This window comes from Acinonyx jubatus, chromosome A2, assembly GCF_027475565.1.
Source record: "Acinonyx jubatus isolate Ajub_Pintada_27869175 chromosome A2, VMU_Ajub_asm_v1.0, whole genome shotgun sequence".
Lineage (NCBI taxonomy): Eukaryota > Metazoa > Chordata > Mammalia > Carnivora > Felidae > Acinonyx > Acinonyx jubatus.
The window spans coordinates 132262981-132276251 of NC_069383.1; the positions used below are offsets into that span (position 1 = coordinate 132262981).

Here is a 13271-nt window from a genome sequence, read left to right on the forward strand (position 1 = left end):
TGTCATCGCAGAGCCCATGTCATGAGACTCCAGCTCATAAACCATGAGATCATGACCTGAGCTGAAGTCAGACACTTAATCGACTGAACCACTGAGGCGCCCCTGAATTTTTAAATATTTAGGCTCCAGAAGAGATGCACGAGGGGCACCTGGGTGGCTCAGTTGGTTAAGCATCAGACTTTGTTTCAGGTCATGATCTCGCGGTTTGTGAGTTTGAGCCCTGAGTCGGGCTCTGTGCTGACAGCTCAGAGCCTGGAGCCTGCTTCAGATTCTGTGTCTCCCTCTCTCTCTGCCCCTCCCCCACTCACGCTCTGTCTCTCTCTGTCCCTCAATAATAACTAAATGTTAAGAAAAATTTTTAAAAAGAGAGATACGTGAATAAGGAAAATCAATTTGCAGAAGAAGAGATATAAATGATGAACATATTCTAATTGACCCTTTCTAATTAAATATAACAGTATTACATGAGAACAATGTAAGAGTATCGATGAAAATCTATGGGGAGGGTAATATCAAACAAACACTATGGATGAGGACCATGGAACTATAGCACTCTATATCATATATATAGATCCATGGAATCTATATCCTACCCACGCAATTTGGCCATTCCTGTAAACGTAATTTAAAATTCCGTACTCTTTGAGCCAATAATGCCCTCTCTATAATTCTACTTAAAGGAAATGCAAAGTTAAAGTCAAATTTGTTCACCCTTTAACTGTATATTAGTTAATGGTAGAACGATAGTAGCAATAGACAGAAAAGAACTGATATAAGGGATTGGGGCAAATTCACTGGAATAATATACAGTTCTTGAAAATGTGATTGTCAAAACACATTTAATGTTACAGGACAGTGTTCGGGACAGAACATAAAGGGATTACAAATGTGTTAAACAGAGGGAAGGGAGGAGGGAGGGAGGAAGGGGGTGAGAGAGAAAGAATGAATCTAAAACACATATAGGTAAGAAAAAAAAAAGAGGCAGCCATAATGGTGAGATTAAGGGTAACTTTTATTTCCTTATGTACATTTTCTTTAGCTTTGAAATTCTTTGCAATGCATGCATCAGTTTTGTCATCCAAAACAGTATTGCTCTAAAAAGCATGTTAAGTAAGGATTCCAACCTCTAAACTGCTGGTTTTGAGAAAAAAAAAAAAAACAGACTTCATGGTCCACTGGCAGCATATTTGCACCAAGGACCACAGAACTAGTCCATTCCTCTGTCCCCCAAGTCCATGGACAGCAGCTGAGGCACCTCTCTCTCTCTCTCTCTCACACACGCACACACACACACACACACACACACACACACACACAATTGGAGAAGGATATTCTAGCATGTCCCTCGAGAGCCTACTTCCTTTCCTTTATTCTGAATAATTTAAACGGAGCTGAAGGAAGCTATTCTTTTCCATGAGCTGGTACTGAAGGGTTGAGGGAACCATGTAATGAGTTACTTTCAGTTATCGGTATTATCACGATTAAACGGCCTCTCTTACATTATTCATTCATTCAACAAACAGTCTTGAGTGCCTGTTAGACACTCACATAGTCACTCTGGTGGAGACGCAGTGGCAGCCATTCGTTCATCTGTTTAGTCGGCCAGTAAATCGTATTTCCTCCAGTATTTACCCCGCGTGGGATAGACCTGGCTCAAGACATTGCAGAAACGGCGGAAAACTAGATAGGACAGCCCCTGCCCTCAAGGAGCTCATGCTCCAGGAGGAGAGAGAGAGACCATTGGACAAATCGCCGTAATGATAGCTTACAGTATGTGCCATTCAGGAATGCACGGTGTTGCAACAGAGACCAACGGTGGTACCTAACCGGGTTAGGTGGTCAGGGAATACCCTGTGTCAATAAGGACCTGGCAAATAAGTAGGAGAGCCAGTCTGGCTGAGGAGGGCTGAGGAACTGTAGCTTTTTATGCCTCAGAGATTTTGAGGGCCCGTGTAGTAGCAGGCGCTGTGCTGAACAGCGAGGGACGGAATGAGGGGCGAATAAGGGTTGAGCCCTGATCTCTGTGACCTCAGACACCAGAGGGTCTGACAGATACATACACCTAAGTCATCACACGGTCCACTCAGTGTGTGAGAGTCAGAGAAGTCTTCCTAGCAAAGGTGAGTCAAAAAATTAACTTTTTTCCCTTCATTGTAATTGTTTCTTTTCTTCTCTTTTATTTATTTTTGAGAGAGCGAGAGAGATAAAGCACGGGTGGGGGAGGGGCAGAGAGAGAGGGAGACACAGAATCCGGAGCAGGCTCCAGGTTCCGAGCTGTCAGCACAGAGCCCGACGCGGGGCTCAAACTCATGAACCACGAGATCATGACCTAAGCCGAAGTCAGATGCTCAACCGACCGAGCCACCCAGGTGCCCCTGTAATTGTTTCATTTAGTGTTTAAATAGGTAAATACATTCATATGTTGGAAAATTATAAAAGTCAAAAAGGGTTCACGGTGAAAATCCTCTCTCCCAACGTCTGTCCCTTGTGCCCACTATCCAGTATCATTCCCTAGAGATAACCGATGCCATTGGTTTCTTCTGGATCCTTCCAGAGATGGTCTATGCTGATCCAAATACATGAGTGTGTTTGGGGTTCTTTGTTTTTCCTTTTTATTACACGATGATCTGGGCTGAATCTTTGAAGTATGGATTTTCCAGAGAAGGGGATTTGGGCAATGATGGGAAGAAGAAGGCAGTGGAGGCCGAGAGAAAGCATGCATCTTAACGACACAGGTTAGGTGCGTAGGACAAGCTCTTCTGTGTTGCAGACACAGAAGGCAGAAAGGCAGAAAGGCAGTGAGGCAGAAAGGCAGAGGAGCCGGATCGTGGCAGAATCTGATTGCCCTGCTGCAGGGCACAGATTTAGTTCAGTTGGTAGCCGGACTCCAACCAAGACTTCTAAGTACAACCGTGTCATGTGCTAATGGGTGTTTTAGGAAGATCGTTCTAGCAGCTGGGAGAACATCGACATCTACGAGAGCCTTGCTCACCAAACGGAAAAATTGAGCTTCTTTCCTTCAGCCAATGTGAGCCAGGAAAGATTTTTTTCTTTAACGTTTATTCATTTTTGAGACAGAGAGAGACAGAGCATGAATGGGGGAAGGTCAGAGAGAGAGGGAGACACAGAATCTGAAACAGGCTCCAGGCTCTGAGCTGTCAGCACAGAGCCCGACGCGGGGCTCGAACTCACGAACCACAAGATCATTACCTGAGCCGAAGTCGGACGCCCAACCGACTGAGCCACCCAGGCGCCCCCAGGAAAGGTTTTTAAATAGGGTCTGGCGGTATCAGAAGTTGTGTTAGGTCTGTCAGCAGTGTGCTGTCGTTAAATGTAGCACAGTATCAGATGAGGAAGAACTGACAGAAAACCAAATAAGTGACTCTCTAACTGAACACCGCTCTCAGCAGAAATACAGGCCTTTCCTCTGCTTTTTAACTTTAAGGAAGAAATCTGTATTAGTTACCTATTGCTGCATAACCAATTAGCCCAAAACTTAGTGGCTTAACACAACACACATTAATTATCTCACGGTTGGTATGGGTCAGGAATCTGAGTATGAGTCACTTGGGTCCTCTCTTCAAGGTCACTCACCAGCTAGAATGAAGACATCAGTCGGGGCAACAGGTTCATCTGCAATCTTGCCTGGGGGAGGGCAGTTGGTCATGTTGTTGGCAGGTTCACTAAGGATTGTTGGGGCTTAGCCCCTTGACATCTGGGTCTCTCCCAGTGGCAGCCTGCTTCGTGAAAACTAGCAAGTCGAGAAAGCAGTAACGGAATCTGCTGGCAAGTTCGACATGTTTGTAACCTAGTCTCAGAAGTGACATTACATCACCTCTGCCATTTCTGTTGATTAGAAGTTAAGTCACTAGGTCCAATCCATACTCGATCGAGGGTGGGGGATTACACAAGGCATGAATTCAAAGAGGCGGGATCATTGGGGCCCATTTAGAAACCGCCTATCAGGGGAGCTTAATGAGAATTGTTCCTGTGAGTGTTGGGAACCAGGACAAGGTCTGGGGGAAGAAAGCCAGTATTGTTCCTCATCCACGATCGAGTCAGGAAATCATCGCGCTCTCCCCTGGCCTGCTGATTACCACCCTCGTTACAATCACCGCCCGGCCACCCGTCGCGTTTGTCCACTGGTTCTGATGACAACACACCGCCCCTTTGGAAGTTGGAGCATCTGGGAACATTTATATGCAAGCTGGGTTGGGCTCCATCTCCCTGCTGGAGTCCGATGGTTGTGAGTTTCCTCATTGCTGCTGCTGCAGATACTTAGGACATCAACTCACTAAAGGAAACGCCTTAACAGTGAAGACCAATTCTTAATGCATCCCTGACTTTTCAAACAGAGTGGGCTGGTTAGTTGGGTTAAGTAGGGCTTTATAAACCATCCTGGTAGAGAAGAGCCTGAGAGTGGGCAACTCAGGGAAAGCCCAGGGGAGCTTAGGGGCCAGAATCCGGGCAGTATAAGCTACCATTCCAAACCAAATAGAAATAAGGAAAGAGAAATTACGACTGCTACCACTGTCTGTGTGTACGGTGCACCAGTGACCGAGGTCAGGACCTGACCTTCATTATCTTGATTTAGTTCACTAACTGGGCAAGGTCAATGCTGTTATCCCCATTTGACAGAAGGGGAAACTGAGACCCAGAGAGGTTAAGCACTTGGCCGGCAGTCAGCTAGGAAGTAGCAATGCCAGGATACAAACACTGTCAGTATCCCTTAAAGTGGGAACCAGCAAGAATTCATCTTTAGGAACAGTCGTGTTTTGTCCTGAAGTACAGGAAGGCCCCATCAGCTGAGGGTAATTTGGGGAGGAAGAAGAGGGAGACAGGCGTCACCTAGAATATATCAAACTTAAAATGGAAATCAAAATACAAATGTAAATAATGAAGGAAAAAACGCTTTTGTTAGAACGAAGTCTTCCTACAAAATGTTTTAATAAAGAAGAAAAGTTTATTTTTTTTAAAGTTAGGTCAGGAATCAACCAGTTTTGTTTTGTTTTTTTTTTCTGTAAAGGGCCAGATGGTAAATATTTTTGGCTTTGTGGACAATAAAATCTCTCCTGTAACTACAGAAGCCTCGAGAGGCGGTATAGAAGCCGCCATGGGCAGGAAGGAAATGAGTGAGTGTAGCTGGTTCCAGTACAGATTTATTTACAAAATCGGGTGGCTGGCTAGCTTTGGCCATTAGGCTGTAGTTGGCCACCCTTAATTGGGTCATAACTGTAAGGGATACTAATTCTTAGAAGAAGCAAGAATCGTGTGGGTTTTGAACATAGTGTTTCTGACAAAATGTGTGCTAACACAATACAATACCACCCCTCCCTGTGTGGTGTTAGCAGTTTTATCAAAGAGAGTCAACCGTACAACACTAGGCCCCATCACTTGTCTCAGGGTCTCCCACTCTCCCTTGAGAGCCAAGTAGTTTTCTTTTGAAACTCGTAACACATCATCCTTCTGGATTTTCTCTTCTTCAGGTGTAAACTTATCTAACCCTGCTAGGTCCCTGTTTCCACGTAACTAAAACAGTTCTCCATCTTTCCATCAGCGGTATGAAATCCTGTGGCATTTGTCAAATTTGCTGTTCTCGTTCAAGTCGGTTTCATGGGGATTGTGTGTTTGCTGAGTAGGCATGCAATGGACAGCAAGACGGGGGCGGGGGGGGGGGACCCCAAATAGAGTGTGAACTGATGTCCAAAGCAGGTGCTAACCAAGGAAAGATTTGAGTAAGAACTTTGAGATAGTCTTGTCGTTGCTGGGTATTTTCCATGTTGCCGTGATCTCAGCCTCTCTTCACAGCTGCCACCTGCAGGTACTCAAATAACAAATACTCAGGTAATGATGGCCTCCCCCGCACGATGTATCCACCTTCCTTACGCACACATTGTTCTCTTGCATTCAGTTTTTCTATTGCACCATCACTTACTGAGCTTCCGGTCCGTAACAAGTCACTTTACTGGTACAAATTTCCCCCTCTATCCAAACTCTTACTAGCTAAGCTCAGTCACAAAATACACGGAAATGAATTTTCCTCTAAAATCTTTGTTACCTAAAATTCGGGTGCCGAACAGTTTCAGAAAACACTATACTCCTTGCTATGGAAATTCACTGCTTTTGGTCTCATAAATCAATTCATCTTTGATGAGGAAGGGATATTTTTGGTGTTTTACCATTACTGTGAAGTCTTTTACTGTCGCCTGTCTGAGAACCTAAGAGAGCAAGTAACTTACCCAAGGCTCCCTTGCCCCTCAACAGTGAAGTGAAATACAGAGTCAAATGCCACTGGTTCCAGAGCCCATGATCTTTCTTCCATGTGCCTTTCAAATATGGCATTCACATGGATGAAAAGCCCCTCTATTTTTCTCCCACAAAGTCAATGCTACAGATTCCTAACTTCCTTAAGTCACACTTTAATTAATAATGATGATTTGGGAGCACCTGGGTGGCTCGGTCGGTTAAGTGTCCTACCCTTGGTTTCAGCTCAGCAGTTGTGAGTTTGAGCCCGCTCTGTCCCGTCAGTGCCTGGGATTCTCTCTCCCTCTTTCTCTGCCCTTCCCCCACTCTCACACACGCGCACTCTCTCCCTCTCTCAAAATAAATAAACTTTGAGAAATAATAATGCTGATTTTACGTCAACAGTAACAGTTATTTACATCGATGGTAAACAGCTGTTTACATCAACAGTGACATCAACAAAAAGTTAACAGTAACGCTGCCATTTTTTAAAACTGCCAGTAAATCCCAGAGTTAAGAGAAATCCCCTCATAATGCAATTCCTGTGTTCGTTGTCAAAGTGGTTCTCAAACGGGTCATGGCACAGCGACATCAGCCTCCCCTGGAAATGTGCTAGAAATGCAGCTCTCAGGCAGTAACTCTGACAAACTGAGTCAGAAACTGTGGGCAGAGGGCCCGTCCATCCGTACTTTAACAAATCCTTCCGGGTGATTCTAACGCCAGTCAAGTGGAGAACCACTGAGTTGTAGGCATCACAACAATGGTCTCTGGTGATTGTTGCAATCAGATCCAGAGCAAACATAGGTGTCAAATGTCCAGATGACTCGCGACTGTCACAGAACTGTGGTTAACGCTCTTCTTTCCCTTCTCCTGCGTTCATTCGTCTCACAAATAACTACTGAGCCCCTGTCCTGGGTCAGATATGAAGCCAGAGGCTGGGACAAGGTAGGGAAGAAAACAAATACGGCTCTAGCCTCTTTCAGGCTTACGGTCTGATGTGGGCGACAGACCAGAAAACACTCAATTCCAGTACAGTGTGGTCCCTGCCATGAGAGGTCAACTCAGGATGCTGGGGGCGAGGAGGTTCCCCTAATCCAGCCCCGCAACTCAGTGAAGATTTCTAGAACAAATGACTTTTAGAGAGGGCAGGAGTCCCCAACTTTCTGAGAAGGTCTAGTGCGGTGGGGGTTTGTGTTGTCTCTCCCTTGGGTCCGCAGCCTGCGTGAAGCCACTTCAGATGAAATAAAGGGGAAACACACTCAACCTGTTACTTCCAGCTTGCTGGAACACTTATCTCTGACGTGCGTTGCAAACACACAGAGGGTCAAACCGCCGTGTGTTCACGAGGTGGGGGAGCAGATAGGCATACCTCCCGGTCCCAACTGTTGGACTCCTACTGCCAATTTACGTAATTTCCTGGGCTTCTTCCTTTTTTTCTTTTAATTTTTTAGTAATTTTATGTTTTTAGTTTATATCCAAGTTAGTTAGCATCTAGTTCAACAATGATTTCAGGAGTAGATTCCTCAGTGCCCCTCACCCATTTAGCCCATCCCCCCTCACGCCACCCCTCCAGCAACCCTCTGTTTGTTCTCCATTTTTATGAGTCTCTTCTGTTTTGTCCCCCTCCCTGTTTTTATATTATTTTTGCTTCCCTTCCCTTATGTCCATCTGTTCTGTGTCTCAAAGTCCTCATACGAGTGAAGTCATATGATATTTGTCTTTCTCTGACGGACTAGTTTTGCTTAGCATCATACCCTCCAGTTCCATTCACGTAGCTGCATCCCGTGCTTATTTCTAAATAGTAAAGAGGAGATGCTGTGGACACCGTAACTGAGCCATTCAGACTAGTGAGTGCTGACACGTTCCCTTCTTTCTTGATTTAAAAAAAAATTCTAGCGGAATTGGAGAGGAAAGCCTCTTTGGGGAAATAAATGAAGAATTTCCTAAGAGAAGTCAGTTTGGATTTAATAAGCTATCCACAAAAAAAAAAAAAAAAAAAAAAAAGATTCCCACTTGGGACGCCTGGTTGGCTCAGTCGGCTCGGATCGTGATCTCACGGTTTATGGGTTCGAGCCCCACATCAGGCTCTGCACTGACAGCTCAGAGTCTGGATCCTGCTTGGGATTCTGTCTCCCTCTCTCTCTGCCTCTCCCCCACTTGCACTGTCTCTGTCTTTCTCAAAATAAATAAATAAACTTAAAAAAAAAACAAAAAAAAAACAGGCACCTGGGTGGCTCAGTCAGTTAAGCATCTGACTTTTGCCCAGGTCATGATCTCACCATTTGTGGGTTTGAGCCCCGCGTCGGGTTCTGTGCCGACAGCTCGGAACCTGGAACCTCCCTCAGATTCTGTCTCCCTCTCTCTCTCCCCCTGCCCTGCTCACACTCTCTCTCTCTCTTTCTCTCTCTCTCAAAAAAAAAAAAAAAAAAAGCTATGGAATGAATTGTGTCCCCCTCAAAATTCACATGTTGAAGCCCTAACCCCCAGTGTAAGGGCTTTGGAAATGGGACCTTTGGAAGGGATTAAGGTTTAGGTGCAGTCATGAGGATGGGCCTCCATGACAGGATTAGTGCCTTTATGAAGAGACACTTGAGAACTTTCTCAGCATGTGGGGACACAGTGAGAAGGCAGCGATCTGTAAGCCAGGAAGAGGACCTTTTCACCAGAACCCATTCTGGCACCCTGACCTCTCGGATGTCCAGCCTCCAGAACTGTGAGAAAATAAATTTCTGTTGCCCAAGCCACCGAGTATGCTATTTTGGTACGGCAGCCTTAGAAAAGGCAAAGAGATTATTATTAATTTATCCATCCGTTCATGGTATCCCGCAGTGGTTACACATTTTGGTTGTACCCCTTGGTCTTTGGGGATTTGTGAGCGAGCCTCAGTATGGTCAGGGTAGCCTCAGAGAGCCTCCCTGGGCAGAGATAGACTCTGAGGGAGAGATGAACGGACACCAGGCAGTGAGATGGACACGAAAGGATGTGCCAGGCAGGAGGCAGCGAGGCCCTGGAGTGACACAGGGCACCTGGAACATCCAGGAATCCAGCACGGTGTCGCAGAGGGGGAGGGAGAAGGCTGAGGAGGCAGGCAGGGGCCGGACCGAGTGAGCGACGACATGTCTTTCTGTGTCTGGGACGGCATCTGCATAGAGCCCGTGTCCTGGCATTTTCAAGGCACTCACCATCAGGTCCAGAAATGTCCTTTTTCGGATGATCCCTTAAATAGTCCCCCTACATCTGAGCCGTGGAGAGGACAGCACCTTCTCCTGAGGACAACGGGTGATCCTTTGCAGGGTTTTTAGCTGGACCCTTAGCGTCTCATGTTTATTCTAGATTAGAGCTCTTGTTGAAAGGGAAAATAAGCTGACCTGAAGGTATTTGCTTATTCTCCACAAAAGGGAGAAAAAAAATGGGAGTGGAGAGAAGGCTGCCAAGGACTTCAAAACCGAACAGAGTCTTTGTGGTAAACTCCAAGCCATCACCCTCCCATCGCACTTGGGATGGCCGCACCCAGCCACAGCCAGCCCTCATTCCGTTGTTTACACACACACACACACACACACACACACACCCTCCAACCCCCAACCCTCTCAACCGTCCTCCTCCCCCTTTCCCCCTCTGCCTCCCAGACCCACCCCTAGATAAAAATGCCGCTAACAAAGGACACCATGGAAGGGGGCAGGGCCGGGTCCTTTATTGCCTTCCATGCCTCGCTCGGGATCCCAGCCCGGAACTAATGAGCAGCAGCGTTCATTGTGGACACCCTTACTGCAGAGTCCAGAAGGTTCGGCCCCAGCCCTATGCCTGAATTTTCCCCTGCAAGAAAGCACGAATCCTGTGGTATCTTTGGGATAAACGCACCCATGCTTCATCACCGTTTCGAACAGAGATGTCCTGCAGGGTTAACAAATCAAAGTCTCTCCCAATTTCTTTTGCGCGTTCTACCACGAAGTTAGGTCACTGTAATTTCTGTACGAGGCTCTTCTCTCTCTCCTTTATCCTCTTAGTTCCACCCTTACTCCCCTGATCTTTTATGTGCCAACCACGCAAGCTGTTATCTATTGGTGATTTTTTAACGTCCCTGCAAATTCCTCTCTCTAACCGTAGACACCAACCCTGTTCTTAAGAATTTGTTACAGCGCACTCTTCCTTGTCCCCGCAAACGCTGTTGAGGAAACATCACCGATTTTCCATCTCTAATTCCATTTTCAAATTAACTTCTTTTTTCTTTTTTTTTTTTTAGCGTAAAACCAAAGTGGTCCCTGTCCCTTTAAGTCAAATATCCCAAATGTGGATTGGAGTTTGTATTGGCATGGTCTTGAAAAGAGAATTATTTCCTGACCTTGCTCGGGAAAGAAAACTTTCTGGCTATTCGTTAGTGAAGGCAATTTTGATGTAAACTGACATTTCTCAGATGCCCATCTTGGGAATAGTCAATGTGAAACCCAAAATTTCTGGCAGCTGAAACCCCGGCCCGTCTGGCAGGCCCTGGGCAGAGATAAAAGAATGTCGATGAGCAGCAGGCAGATGGGATTACAACAAGAAGCCTTTTCTCTGCGCCCAAAGAGATGAGCTGGGGAAGGGGTCAAGGAGGAAGGGGGAGCCACACTTCACAGTGAGGGGATCAACAAAAAGGGCGCTTTCGCGGCTTTTTATTGCGGGGGCTGTTTCTCCTGTTGTCTAGCCATTCCCCTGTTTTGAGCACCATTCATTGAGGGCTGCCTTTCTTCTCGAGGCTTTTATCCCAGGATGCTGAAAGCATTCCCGTGTCCTCCTTCCAGAGAGGACTCTCCCACAGCCCCGAGGCCTCCAGCGGCCGGCCCCAGCCTTTCACTGCTGGCTGCAGGCTGCGGCTACCTACTCAGCTTCGAAAGCGGTTTTATGCTGTGTCCTCGTCCTCCTCGTCTTCCTCGTCTTCCTCCTCCTCCTCTTACATTCCCAAGACCAGGAATTCAACACTTTGAAAAGATAATCCCCAAAAGTAGCGATTGCTCTTTGGGAGAGGATAATGGTTAGGGTTGAGAGAGGGGAACCCTGTTTGAATTCACTCTTGATTTGTTTGCTCGCCTTACATCTTCCACATAACCTGAGAATCGTGCTTATCTTTTTTAAATACTTAAAATCAAAAGGAAAACCACCAAACGCTTTCCTTTGCCACCAGGTTTTCAAAGTGTCAGACACCTGAGATGGGGATTGATTGATTGATTGATTGATGTTTGTTTATTTATTTAAGTTTATTTCTTTATTTTGAGAGAGAGAAGCAGAGAGAGAGGGAAAGAGAGAATCCCAGGCAGGCTCTGCCCTGTCAGCCCACAGAGCCCAGTGCGGGGCTCGAACTCACGAACCGTGAGATCACGACCGGAGCCGAAACCAAGGGTTGGACACTTAACCGACTGAGCCACCCGGGTGCCCTGATAGGGATTTGTTTAAATTTGGCCTCGACAGACAAGCCCCAGGGGAGTAATGGCAACGTGGATTGAGTAGTGCTCAGTCTGGTCCCTGCAGCCAGATGCCTAGACCCAAGTCCCAATTCTACCGCCTCCTAACTGTGTGACCTTGAGCAGGTTACTTAAGCTCACTGTACATCAGTTTTCTGTATGAATAGAATTAAGGTAAGAATAGCACACATTTTTTTTTAAGTTTTATTTATTTTGAGAGAGAGAGAGAGAGCCTGTGAGAGAGTGGGAGGGACAGAGAGAGAGGGAGACAGAGAGGGAGAAAGAGAGAATTCCAAGCAGGCTCCACACTGTCCGCACAGAGCCCGATGTGGGGCTCAAACTCACTTCGTGAGATGGCGACCCGAGCTGAAATTAAGGGTTGGAGGATTAACTCAGCCACCCAGGTGCCTGCCCCCCAAAATAGCACACATTTTTATAGAATTGTTATGATGATTAATTGGAACACGTGAACTTACATGTTTACTATATAACTATGCATTTACTCTACATTAATATATAAGTATGTATTAACGTACATATTTCCTTCTGGGCAAAAACTGGTTACCCTTCATTGTTCTAAAACAGAAAGCTTGGTGCCCTTGCATTCGAGGCCAAGTCGCTTCTTGGTTTTAACATTTACCGCCCACCTAAGGCCCCAGACGGTGTGGCTCCCAGGACAGAACTGTAGGGTTTGGGGACTTGGTCGCTTAAATAAATATGAGTCTCTGGATTATTTTTATTTTTTCTTTCAAAGAAATTTCCAGAGTAAAAAACAGGACATGTTGGCTGGAAGGAAAGTCCCAAAGCCCCCGTTGCATACTTCTATCGTTGCACTGAAGAATGGGTGGGACCTCCCAGCTGTATTGCCCCTGGAGCCCTTCCCCCTTCCTTCAGGATCTCAAGGTCATTCAAGGTCACATGGGTCCCCAGGAAGCTCATGGTCCTCTGCACCCCAATCCAAATACTTCTCCTGAGGGAGAATGGATTTTCCAAAGCCCTGCCCGTGGGTTTTCCAATGTCCCAATTTTATGCTTGTTGTTATGACTTATAAAAGCTTTCTGGGTTTGTTTTGAAGACAAGGGAAAAAATAACATTACGCTATTTTAAACGCCTGCAAATATTTCAAATATGACCCAAGGCAGTAAAAATGCCGTATTTCCCAAACCACAAACCCCACTCCTTGTTAAAATCCAATTGCCATCTGAGTGTGGGATGAAGAGTCAGGATGTCAATTCCTAAGCATCACACATTTTATCTTTCTTTGGGCGACCGTGAAATACTGCTTTTTCCGTCACTTTTACGCCCCTGTTTCACCGATGAACTTCGTGAAACCACTGAAAACCTGCACCCCAAGCGTTTGAACCCCCATACAGCTTGGTTTCAGGGGACAGAGCTTGGTAGAGAGTAAAAAGGGAAAGCAAATAATTTCTGGTGTCTCTTTTTCGAGACGTTAGAGATGGAAAAGCACACATCTGTGTAAAAGGAACCCCATCCCGTTCTTACTGCTTCCCTGCGCAGATTGCGAGGACTGTTTCTGGTTCGTTATAGGAAATGTTGTGCCAAGCACGGTCTCTGACACTGAGCGCCCAG

General features: G+C 46.1%; 1 long non-coding RNA gene across 3 annotated transcripts in view; it reads left to right on the top strand.

Moving 5' to 3' along the window:
• Nucleotides 1-13271, top strand: part of LOC113593592 (uncharacterized) — a 138074-nt gene that overhangs the window by 47656 nt on the left and 77147 nt on the right. The gene's annotated exons all lie outside the window — the stretch shown is intronic.